This window comes from Accipiter gentilis, chromosome 16, assembly GCF_929443795.1.
Source record: "Accipiter gentilis chromosome 16, bAccGen1.1, whole genome shotgun sequence".
Classification (NCBI taxonomy): domain Eukaryota; kingdom Metazoa; phylum Chordata; class Aves; order Accipitriformes; family Accipitridae; genus Astur; species Astur gentilis.
The window spans coordinates 16,721,622-16,735,366 of record NC_064895.1 but is presented as its reverse complement, the minus strand read 5'-3'; positions in this window follow the sequence as shown (position 1 = coordinate 16,735,366).

Here is a 13,745-nt window from a genome sequence, read left to right as displayed (position 1 = left end):
TAACCTCTGTATGGAAAAATGAATACACCTCCTGTGAGTGTTTGTTGTTTTAAAAGGTTTGACATCTTACTAAGAAAAAGCAATTACTCCTCCTGTTCCACATAGCTTGGCTGATCTCTCGGTGTGAGATAAATGCCACAAGTTTTTTTGTTCATACCTTTCCACACAAATAGGAGGAATTTAATTTGTAGAGGCTGCTTCTACAGTATCTGACCTCAAAATCAGGCAGAGAATGAAGCAAGCTTTAAATACATGAATATTTCCATTGTACTTACAACCCTCTGCAAGAAGGAATGCTTAAAATGAACTATGATCAAATAACTGTAGAAAATAAATGCCTCTAAGCTAAAGACATACATGCAAAAATAGTTTCATTATTAGAAGCTGCAGCTATCAGTGTGCATTTTTGCAAGAAATTAATAGATTATTTGAGACAGCATGGTATCCTTAGGCTGCCTGGTCTAATATTTTGCCTATTCCAGGCTGCTTCATTCTCCATATTGACTTCTTTTGGCAAGACCTGTGGCTTGGTTTGACATGAAGATATGCATGAAAACAATAAGAGACTCATCATTATCCTTTTAAAAGGACTGCCCTCACTTTTAAGACTGATGTATTTGATTTCCAGTTTGAATAAGGCCAGCTTTACTATCTACTATCGACCTATTGGTTCTTGGTATGCCTTTCTCTGTGCAGTTCAGGACCCTGTCGGTCCTTGTATTTTGTCTCTGTGAAGACAGTCAGTCACTGTAACCCAGTCACCCTCCAGTCTTGCTTCCACTTAGATAAACAAATAGAGTGCTCTGAATTCTGCAGCATTTCCTACAAACCTGGTGTACTTTTGTGGCGTTTTATTTATCACTTTCAATATTTCTAATATTTTAATGTCTTCACAAATGTGACAAGAAGAGTGCAGGCAGTGTTTCAGGACTCTGGTGGCATACCCAGGGGAAAAAAAAAAGACATTTCTTGCATCTTGTGTACTACTATGGTTCAGACAGTCAAGAATCATGCTAATTCTCCCCTTTTGCACAGCTCTTATATGCTATTGCTTATGGTTTATGATGGCCTGACATATTATTATGGTCCTTCTTTACAAGTTATGGTTTCTCAGTCTGTGAGTATGGTCTACATTTCTTGTTCACAAATGTAGGATCCAGAATTTGATTATTAAATTCTTTTTGTTTGAACTGGCTCAGTGCTCCAAGACTCATATCTCCTCATCATTTATCATTCATTCAGTCTTTTCATCTGCACATTTTACTGGCAGTGATTTTATGTTTACTTCTGGTTCATTGATTAAACATTGAACATTGTTGGAAGTTACCATGCCTATGGGATGCCAGTAGAAATTCACATTGGAAGATGTATTTCAACTATCACCAGCTTCCTGAGATGTCATCTGGTTTATGTTCCATTTAATGTTTACTTTACTGATTTCAAATACTGCTAATCTTTATTCCCAATAATATACAGTACTTTGTCACAAATACATTACAGGAAGCTGTTTCATCAGTACAGTTATCATTATCAAATGAGTTTATAATTTGAAAGAAGGGAATCAAGTTTGTTTAACAAGACCTATTTCCTGCAAAACTATGATGATTGATTTGCATTACCCAATTTAATCCTTCAATTTTTTACTAATCAAACCTCCTAGCACTTTTCTCATTACTTTGGCTGGGACTCAAACCAGGCTACATGGCCTTGAATTAGCTGGCTGTCCTGCTAACTTTTCTTTAACACTGAGAAACAATACTACTTTTTCAAGGCATGGATTTTTAAATTTTTTTTCTTCAGGATTAAAAACTGGAAAAAATAATAACAATAATTGTCTCAACCAACTCTTACATTATTCTATTAATTTAACTGTCCAGATCATACAATTGTAAATGTTTATCTCAACTGTATATGGTATACTGTTTTCCTTGCTGTCTACTACTTACTCACTAGTGGCCTGCAGTCTACTTCAGTAATTCTCATGTGATAGGAGAATTATAATGCTGCTTTGCAAAACACAACACAAAAGACCAGAAGACTTTACTAAACACTATGTTAACTCTTCTCAGTAATAGACCTAGTGCAGTTATTAATAGTATTTTTATTATTCCTATCATAAGTTTATGAAATGTGTACATATATTTGTTATAGATTTATACATATATATAGATATATATATGTATGAGAAAATGTCATGAGCCATTCCCCAAATAGCTGAATTTTCCTGTTTTTTTAAAATTTTTGCCAACTACTTTATTTGAGACAATAGTTTCTGTAATATATTTAGAATATGTCCTCTTTTTATTTATCATAATTGCACTTACCTTGTGATTACTTGTTGCTGGACAACATATAGTTTAATTTAATTTATTTTTAGTACAAAATATTAAACAAATTTTGCTCAATCATTAGGTACAATACCATGTGTGTTAAAAAACTTATCAGCTGTATATACTTTAGAAACATCAGTATCTGACCAGGACCTCCAAGGTACATCTCTTAAATCAAAATTCCCAATAACAGCCTAATTCTTCCTTCTAAGCCTTGCAGATAAATGCTTAAAGACTATCTCATTCTGCAAGATGTAGCTGACTGGCTAGTAAGAAACCCACCACTAATAGACTTTGTAATCAGCATGTTGACCAGAACCCTGTGGCATTCACAGGTCTTGGCTCTGCCAAGCTGTTGCCAAAGTGTTAGTTGGCTAAATTGGCATGTCTTTCTCTTGGAGATTTTATTCTGAGATGGCTGCACATACCTTTTCCCCAAAATACTGCAATTCCACAGTATATTTGCATTTGACATGCCAGCAAATTCCGGCAGAAAAAATTCAGTGGTTTTTCACTGATCAGTTCTAGTTATGACTAGTATTATCAAAGCACTTTTCAATTGTGAGAGTCCCTAGTTCATTCTAGCTCTTACAGAATTATTTACAATCGTAACTTTAATTCTTAAATATTAAAGCCACATCCACATGAATTTTTTAAAATCCATCTGCTACTTCCAAGTAGATCATGTGGAGTTTCCTCTCTTTCAGATCCTATGTAAGGTACCTGCTGCCCCCTCTAAGCTTCAGTTCTGCTTTACTGTGGAGCAATTATAACTGTGTGACTGCTTAGCAAAGGTATTAGAAAGCCCTCTTCAGACTTCAGGATGGAAACAGTTCTTGACCTATTGTGATAATGTGACCTAAAGAGAATGAACCTGAACCTGAACTGGTTGTTCAAAGGGGCAAGTGTAGGGAGCAAAGACGTGTTATTCATTTAACTCAGGACTAAAAAAGTAAAATTTAGCCCTTCTGAAGCTTTTTTGTTTTCTAGAAAGCTGAGATTTTCAGCAGTTATGGTGATGCACTTCTACTTTACTTTCGAATGTAAGGGATTTTTAAACATCCATGAAATCCTAATCAGTCCTACAGATGCCAGAACATCAACCAGCTAAACAGATTTGAAACTGATATGCTTGCTAGTCTGGGTTTGTTAAATGCAACACAAATTTTGTATAATTCTTTTTAGTGAGTGTTTAGAAAGAGCTTTTGAATCCCTTGGGCTTTTTCTCACATAGTGAAAATGATAAGAGCTGATATAATAAAACACAGGCTCTAATAAAGACAAGATCTGCCCTCTTTTCCTTAATACTCTCAAACATATCTGCTTTCAGTCTTTTTCTTTTTTATCTTCAGAAACATAAAAATAGCAATTACTTATATACTTAATGAACAAGAAATCACAAGGAAAAGCTTCTCTGAAGTTGTTATATTTCCATGTTGCAGGCATTACAAGAACTATTAAACCACCTGAGTGTGTAAGAAAAGAGAAACTCCCCCTGTTCCAATATGTAGAATTAGAGAACCCCTTCGGTCTTCACTGTGCAATTCTCACAGAAACTGATATTTGCACATATTTATGACAAAAAGATAAAAGGAAAATCCTGACTTTGATGAAGCAGTAGTAAAGCTGCTATTAATTTAGGGCAACCAGCTTTTAGCCTGACCCCTGCATAAGGCTGCATCTGCCCAAGCAAATGAATCAGAGTAGGAATCGTTCCTTGGCTCTGTGTCTGACATAGCTCTCCTCATGCTCAAAGCCTAAAGATGCTTCTTCACCATACCAAATGCTGACAAGTCCAAAATACTTATTGGGAACAATTCCTAACTAGTGCTGTGTGGTTTCTGTCCAGGGAGGTGTTGGCATATGTTAAAGCAATGACAAAAAGCACGTTAAGAATTCAGCTGTATGGGCAGTGTGAGCCAATGCTCAAGTTGTGCTTTATTTTAGTTGGGTAAGCATAGCCTAAAAGTCTGTTTTATTTCACTAGCAGGTAAGTCAAATTCCAGCATGAGAATCCATGAGCTGAATTCAAAGATTATGTTGTTTCAAAATTTACAGTCTTTTATGAGCCTTAAAATGAATAAAGAAACCTTATGAAGCACTGACAATGATCCTGGATTTGCAGCTAGTTTTGACCAGAAAAGAATCTTATAGACCAGATTAACCTAACCTAATTTAAATAACATATCATTTATACCTGACCTAGTTATCTTTAGTAAAAGTACAAAGAAACAAGCACACTTACAGTGCAATTTTTCTGGTCCATTTTAGATATATATTAGTAGGAGATCAATTTTAGGAAGTGCCTATTTCTTTCTGAGGTAATGGGAACTTCAAATGACTATCTAAAACATAGACATTTACATTTTGGCAGACAAATTCCACTCAAAGTGACCTGATTTTATGTCTTTCCCTCTAGTTTGAGTCGCACTTCAGGATAAACTATACTGCAGATAATAAAAAATGCTACTGTTCACCTGTGTCACTTGTATCAGATCTTTTATTAATGTATAAAGAACAAAATCTTCCTTCTGTGAAAAAGCATGGTTTAAACAGAGGATTAAATAACATGTTCTGAGACAGAATCAGTGGCCTGGAACAACTCACTCAAGGAAGTCTTGAAGCTTCCTTATCAACTTGTCTTAACAACATAAAAAACTAAAGGAAAGCATTATTAATATTTCCTTTATCAACCAGTCATGTGCTAACTGACATGGGCATAAAATCAGCTTCAAGAGGAACAGTATTTAATGCCGCTTTTGTAGAATAGGTGCAACATAACCTCCTATTTTAGCACAAGCTATTGATCATATTTTATTGGATGGAAATGCACTGTACTTCTTATTCTTTAGCAATATTTACAAACAAGAACTTCTGTGGACTTCTAACTTGTGTGAGTAGCTGTCAGAAGAACTGAATGTTCATCTCATGTTTATCAAGGAATTAATGCTCTCTTCAAGCGGTAATCCAACAGGATGCCCAAAACAAATGTTTGTGTTGGTGAAAAAACCACAATGGGATCTTGGTTTTCTTTGCAGCATATTGGAGATATTTTTTTCACCTCTGAATTCTAAAATCAGGGTAAGAAGAAAAAGTGTATCATCTCAGACATTTATTCAGCTGTCTAAAATTTGCTGTATAGTATTCTGGTAGGCATTACAGAAATGACATTAAACTAAAGTTGCTGGGGAAGGGGAACCTCAATCCATCCCACTCCTACCAGTTTGATGTCCTCAGCAAGTTTGACAAAGACACCAAACTGTGTGGTGCGGTCAACATACCTGAGGGACAGGATGCCATCCAGAGGGACCTTGACAGGCTTGAGAGGTGGGCCTCTGCGAACCTCATGAAGTTCAACAAGGCCAAGTGCAAGGTCCTGCACATGGGTCAGGGCAATCCCAAGCACAAATACAGGCTGGGTGATGAGTGGAAGGACTTGAGGGTACTGGTGGATGAAAAACTGAACATGAGCCAGCAATGTGTGCTTGCTGCCCAGAAAGCCAAACATATCCTGGGCTGCATCAAAAGAAGCATGGCTAGCAGGTCAAGGGAGGTGATTGTCCCCCGATTCTCTGCTCTCATGAGACCCCACCTGCATCCAGATCTGGGGCCCCCAGCATAAGAAGGACATGGACCTTCCAGAGGAAGGCCACGAAGATGACCAGATGGCTGGAGCACCTCTCCTATGAAGATAGGCTGGGGTTGTTCAGCCTGGAGAAGAAGGCTCCAGGGAGACCTTATAGCAGCCTTCCAGTACTTAAAGGGGGCCTACGAGAAAGCCGGAGAGAGACTTTTTTACAAGGGAGTGTACTGATAGGACAAGGGATAACAATTTTAAACTGAAAGAAGATAGATTTAGGTTAGATATTAGGAAAAAATTCTTCCCTGTGAGGGTGGTGAGGCACTGGAACAGGTTGCCCAGAGAGGTTGTGGCTGCCCCATCCCTGGCAGTGTTCAAGGCCAGGTTGGATGGGGCTTTGAGCAACCTGGTCTAGTGGAAGGTGTCCCTGCCCATGGCAGGGGGGTTGGAACTAGATGACCTTTAAGGTCTCTTCCAACCCAAACCATTCTATGTTTCTGTGGAATACAGATCTTTGAGAAGGGTTTAAATGAAGAGAGATAAGCAGAGATTAAAGGCCAACATAAGTATTGTATTTGGTACGTAAGGGATGACATCAAAGTATAAAGGTAGATATTTGGCGATAATGGATTATGAGCTGAGAAAATTGGTGGACTGGAGAGTCATAATAATAAAAATGAAGAAAATTATTTGAGAGAATTGGAGTTGTGTAGAACCAAGAAGAAAGATGGGAAGATTATTGTGGCCGTTACATTAATAGATATCTTGAGCTGTGGGGTTGAACCAGATGATCTCAGGAGGTACCTTCCAACCTGAACGATTCTCTGTTTCTGTGTATCTGTCTTCCCCATTTGTCCTTGGTAGGTTTAATGGCAATAAAGATTTAGAATATATATATTTTTAACTGTATAGTTATTAAAATACTCTTAAACTGAAGGAAATTTTTTAACATGAACTTTTTACCTAATTAGAAGTCTGCTTCTTAATGAAATATTGCCAAACACAGGCTGCATGCCCAAGTGCTGATAGCAACTAATATGTTCCCTTGGTATGCTGTAAAAAGATGAGAAAGTTCTACTTAGACGAAGAATCTCGTCTGTTCCATCCTGCAAGATACAGCAAGAGCTGATGATAACTGCTGCTGCTGCGGGTCAGTGCCCATAAGGTTTGAACAAGCCTTTTGACATGCACTCTTTCATCAGTGATCTGAGTACTTTTGCCCTATTGCAGCACCATATTTTTTAATCCATCATCTAAAGCACAGAAGCAATATGTTATCTCTGGTCTGTATCTACTTGACATTCCAAAGGAAGATTTTATTTTAAAGTATATTTCTATCATATTGCCCTGTATAACCTCATATTCAATGAAGAAAATGCAAATTTAGCAAATGGATTTTGGCAGTGCTTGTAGACATATGATTCAAGTATATTAAATTACTTGTGGGTAATTTGAGAACTTTGGATAGTGTAATATAGTATATGAATATGATTAGTTTAACCTGGAGAACCCCATTAATAATACACAATAAGTCCTTCTCCTGCTTTTATGACTTCATGGCATGTTTGAGGGGTTTGTTAATGTTGCTCTAATTGCCATTTTGAATATGGTTAAGCTTTCTCAATGTTCCCAGCTACATATAAAAAATAATTTTTCCAATCCTATGAAATAACAGATCTGAAAGACATGTGTTTTGGTAATTCTATTGTGCATTTGTCAAAGTTCATTAATACATCTGGATATTAAGACCTAAATAAATAGTTCAAAACAGCTACTCAGATTATTTTAGATATCTTTAGTTTCATCACACAGAATTAAACTTCTCTGAAGTGTGTTACCAGGCAGTCATTTTGTGACTCTTCCACAAACAATGCTTGAAAAATCCTTCCTTCTCTGCCAAATTAATAAAGCCAAAAATGCAATTTAAGCAGCTTGAAACTTAGTGACATATGCTGTGACTTCTGAATAGTTGTGAATTTCAGCAGTCATGAATCAACTATTTTAGCACAAAAAGTGATGACAAAACTATGTAAAGGAACTTCAGGAATTCACTGTAGTAATTTGAGAAAAATCAGTTCTGTTGTTTCAAGCAGAATTTGAAATTTCAGCAGAAGTTATCTTTTCTGCTCTTTGAACTGGTTTCAATGGACGTCTCCATAGAGTCATGAATTTTAAAGGAAGAAGTAACCACTATAGCAATGTACCCTGCCTGAATTCAGGCAGAATTCACATTATAACATTTCAACTGAGGGAATTACTTTTCCCTGTTTTACATGTGAATATCAACAGGACAAAAAACTTGTGCTTATCTCTGACCTGACTCTAGGTTTGCAATATTGTTGTTTGTTTTTTTTAAATCACATTATGAGGTAAAATATGCTTAAATTAGATCAGAATAAATTAATAAAATAAAAATATTATATTTTTGCTTTTAAATGCTGAATACTTTTGAAAAAGTAATTTAAGGATGGAACCAGTGTACCATGTGAGTAATTATATTTGATAGAATATTTACATAACATAGGCTTTAGCAAACTCTGGACAGTCTGTGACCACATATGACCCTTCTTGATGAAGTAAATATTATGAACTCACAACAGAGGGACAAGCATGATCAAAAGCATGGCATAGTCATGCAAATGGAAGACTGGAAGGAAAAGGCAAGGAACAAGTCTGAACAAACAGAGATGGATGGGTCTGAGCAAAAGAGAAATCAGGTAAGGAATCTTCTCAAGGAAGAAAGTGAAGAATTCTTCAGGAATGTTTTTCCCACAGAGACTGGCCAGCAATTTTAGTCATCAGAAGGAAGGCACTAGGAATAAGGTTGTTAGTAAAGATATGAATATTTGAAAACCCATCTCACTGGGTATTAATAATGCTTAGATCACAGAATCACGGAGTTGTTAGGTTGGAAAGGACTTCCTGATATCAACTAGTCCAAACCCTCTGCTTAAAGCAGGGTCAGGTGGAGCACGTTGCCCAGGACCAAGTCTACTCGGATTTTGAATTTTTTCAGAAATGGAGACTCCACAGCTCCTCTGGGCAACCTGTTACAGTGGTTGACTGCCCTCACAGTAAAAAAGTGTTTTCCTGTGTTCAGATGGAATTTCATGTTAATTTGTTCTGTCTGCTGTCTGTTCCTCCATGTCTCCTGTCCTGTCACTGGGCACCACTGAAAAGAGTCTGGCTCTATCTTCATCATCTCTTCCCATCAGATAGTCATACACATTGATGTGTATCCCCCCCTTGAGCCATCTTTTCACCAGCTCTTTCAGACTCTCCTCATATAAGAGATGCTTCAGTCCCATAAACATTTTTGTGGCCCTTCACTGGACTTGCTCAAGTAAGTCCATATCTTTCTTAAATTGGGAAGCTCAGTTGGTGGGCTCACCAGTGCTGAGTAGAAGGGAAGGATCACCTCCTTTGACCTGCTGGAAATGCTCTTCCTGATGAGGTTCAGGACGCTGTTGGCTTTAATTGCCACACTGGTGCATTGCTGGCCCATGGTCACCTTGTTACAATGCTACAGTACTTAGCATTAATAAGGGGTAAAGATTATCTGATATAACGCTTGAAGTCCTGAATGGTTGCCCAAGTCACAATTTTGTAAATTCTTCAGTTTGAACTTAAAATAGAGGACAATCTTATAAAAGGCTGAAACATTTGTGATTTGTCCTAGCTAATTTGGACCAAACAGACCCTTCCATAATAGATGTGATGCAGCAAGAACATGCCAGGAACAACCTAGGATTTATTTCCCCCAAAACACAATGACAAGTATTCAGTTTTCTGGATGCAATGGCAGTATTTCAGACGTGCTCACAAATGGTTTCTAACCATGCAATCTGTTACAGCGAGGAATTAGAATGAAGTAGCTGAGGAATGAAAACTCCGTCCCGTGCAGTTATGGATGCAGGACTGGTATCACTTGTAGTCCCAGTGCAGCACAGCAGCTCTTCTCAGTCTCTGGGAGACACCCAGCTGCATATGCTGCCAGCACAACATCAGGGGCATTTGTAATGAGGACAGCCAACAGCAGGGGAAGGCATTGCAAGCTTCTTCCCATGGCAGCTAAGGTGCTTTCTGCTATTTTTATCTTGTTGTAGAGGGACATGGTCTATATTGCAGAGATCAGACATTGTAGTACTGGTCCCCATTGTATGAGTCCTGGGATTCAAGTAGTGTTGTCTATGCCAGGTGTGGGATTCAGAAAGCATGCTATCTGCAGGCAACACAAGTGTCATAAGTGTGAGATTGTAGGGGTTATTCCCTTAGACACACTGATACTGAAGCTGCTTCTATCCCTGGTTTGTCTTTCAACAGAAAAAGATAAAATAGAATTCTTAGCTTTGCTTTTCTGGCTCTATTGATTTAGGAGGCACCTCTGGATAGAAAACGTCATTCTGCAAACGCTGTGTTGCCCTGCATAAATGTTTAGCATTATTATAATTACTAGACCATCAGGCATATGAAGGAGTAATGGGAATGTAAAGGCAGACAATACTAGACAAAAGGCACATATTCAGAAAATAAACAGTAATGAAACACCTGAACCTCCAAAACGTGGTAAATTATTCCCTTAAAATCTTTGCATCAGTGCTTAATGCCTTTCTGGGAAATGTGGTAGTGCCAAAGAAGCTACACGTCTCAAAATAGGAATAATTGGAATAAGCTATATGTGCTACATAAAAGAGGATATCAGGTTATTTGATCTAATAATAGTTTTTGTTCATAAAATCTATTAATTTCTTTACACCATTTAAAAAAGCTAAAAATTTATGAGAAAAAAAATGAAAATAAAATTGAACTAAAAATAAAAACAGTATTAAATATTACTGACACAATAATAGGGATAAATTAGAAAAATAGCTAAAAGAAGTGCTAAATCTGTGCTTTTTCAGATTTCATTAGTTCAGTTAATTGAGGGGGAAAATGACTAGTTTTAACCCAGGTAGAATACTGAATGGCTAAAAATGATTTTCTAAGCATGGAGCTTTATTTTTTTTTTTTTTCATGCTTATCATAGCAAATAGCTTGGGAATGCTTCTAAAAATATGACTATGCAGCTAAACATCCTGATGCAAAAAGAGAAATGCAAGGTAAAAAGCGTGTCTTAAGAATTTTAAAAGTTATGAGCAAACCACTGTGAAGTAAAGATACAAAGAATGACAAAGATCATTATCTTCCATCCAGCCTTGTGGAAATGTAGAAAAGAAGGCAAGACCCTGTGGGACACAAAAAAAAAACCAAAACCAATACCACCACCCCCAACCCCCCCCAAAAAAAATCACAACAGCCTTACAAAGCCAGACTGATGGTCCATCTACCTTAATATTCTAAAGTGATTAGTAATATATTCAAATAGAAAAGGACAACAGTAAGCATGAAATGCTACTTTTCTCTCCCAGTTTCCACCAGTTTGTTTCAGAGACTTCCTGGGCCAAAGGCCATGTTTTATATTTAACAGACCTGAGCAAAGTTTTAGTTTTTTAGTTTATCCAGCTGTTTTTTGAGCACACATACATGTTGAGCATACACAACATTCTCATCAGTTATCTTTAGTTATATTCTGATTGGATCAAGAAAAAGGCAGATACTACAGTCATTACAGAAGGCAGTGGTATGTCTGTTACTCGCAATCACATAAAGATTAAATACAACTGTGTATGCTTGGTATAGCATCATCATGTTTTCCTTATTTCTGCAATCTCAAGCCCATTTCCTAGTTAAGAATGTGTAGAGCTTGCAAGCAGAGCATGGTTATCATGGACATACAGGCCAGTTATCCTATTACAGACGTATTGCTTACTAGCAAAGTCTGACATTAGATGGATGGGTAGTGTATCAGTTGGCTGGAAAACTGGACCTCAGGGTTCAAATGGTTGTGATTAGTGGTATGAAGTCCAACTGGTAACTTTTAGCTGCTCACTAGTGGTGTTCCTCAGTGGCTGACACTGGAACCGAGCAGGTTTAACACTTTAATAATGGCCTAGATAATGAAACTAAACGCACTGTTAACATGTTCATAGATGACACTAGTTTGGTGAAGGAGGCCATACTGGAAAGGATAGCTGTAGTATCTTGACAGACCGGAAAAATGGGCTGACAGGAGCTTTATGAAGTTCAGTAAAGGCAAATGGAAAGTCCTGCTCCTGGGATGGGATAACCTCACACAAAGGTCGGGGGCCAGCTGGACCAAAAGCAGCTCTGCAGAACAGGACCTGGTAGTTCTAAGAAACTACAGGTTGAGCATGAGACAGCGACTCATCCTTCTAGCACAGGCAGTCAACCAAATCCTCCGCAGTATTAGCGAGAGCGTAGCCAGGAGGCCCAGGGCAATGACCCTTCTTCCTGCTCCCTGCTGGAGTCACCGGTGGGACGTGTCCTGCCTGCGAGGCCCGGCCCTGCTGCCCTGGGGAGCCCCCATGGCTCTCAGCTCCTGGTCCCAGCTCCCAGCTGTCCTGCATGGCTCCCCCCCAAACCCGACCAAACTACAGCCAAAATAATAAGCGCAAGTCTTTCTGCTCTTCTCGTTACTCAAAAATGTAATTGCAATAACTAAACAGCATCCCATTTACATCATCTGGAGCTCAGAATTCCGGATCTCTGTTTTGGCTGGTTAACAATCCAATCGTTTTTTTCCTCTTTTCTCAATTTTTCTCTTCATAGTTTTTGCCCTGTGTTGTTTACAAGCTCAAACTAAATTGATTAAGCAAGTGTTAAATGTTTCACTGTAATACATTACATTGAAAATGCACAATGCATGACTTTCTAGATGCAAAGCCTATTTGTAAAAATAAATTCTATGTTTATGCTAATGAATGTTCTGTATCTAATTTCCTGTTCTGAAGATTTACTCCCAAAGTCTTAAAACGTGAACTAGCTGTCCAACTGAGACATATGTAAGCATCAGCTGCCAAACATAATGAATTATTCAGTAAAAAGTCCAGATTGGACAAAAAGTTACTCTATTGTCTAAAATTTAATTTGATTACATTAAAATTACTTAAATAATTCCTTTTATCTTCAAGTGGCTTTGCAGCATTGATTAAGTCTATGAGATGTATAAGTTTTGCTATAATTCCCTTTATACCGAAAGTGAAACCAAGACAGAGTCACTTAAATGGGCAAGTGCCCAAAGACAGTGTGTCAAAACCAGGATTAGAACTCAAAATTCCTGAGTCATCACAACATTTATCAAACTTTCAAATTAAATTTGCTGAGTGCCAGTCAAGTGCAATGCCCTCAAGTCACTGCTGGTGATGATTTCAATGTTAAGGAAAAAATGGGATATATGACTATAGTATATTTGTTCAGAATTCAGCTGGTTTAATAGTGTTGCTCTCGTTACTTCTGAAGATAAGGATCTGAAACTAAAAACATTATTTGAAGCTTATCAAATGATTTATCTAATGATAAGCTCCAGTGATGTGAGTCAGGCAAATGTGAATGAGACAATTACCTAACTAGGCTGTAATATGATCACCATTTTGTTATTGAAACATCAAATATATGACATCAATAAAGGTTTAATATACCATTCACTGAAATCAAATTTTTGCATCAATTTCATGGATTATGGGTCTTTAGGCTGTTGCCATTGTTGACCTTTTTTGGCACACTACCTTGCCATTGTTGAGCTATGGGGATTCAAGGCCAGTCCATTAAAATGTTCACTCAAAAAAGAAAGGTGAGCTAAGCATAAGTATTTTTGAAGGATACATTAAATTGATTTTTAGAGAACAGAAATTCACTCCAAGGGCAAACACCACCTCCCTACACCCATCCCACCTCCCCCTTTGGTAAAATCTGAAGGCTTTGCCACTAACAAAGTT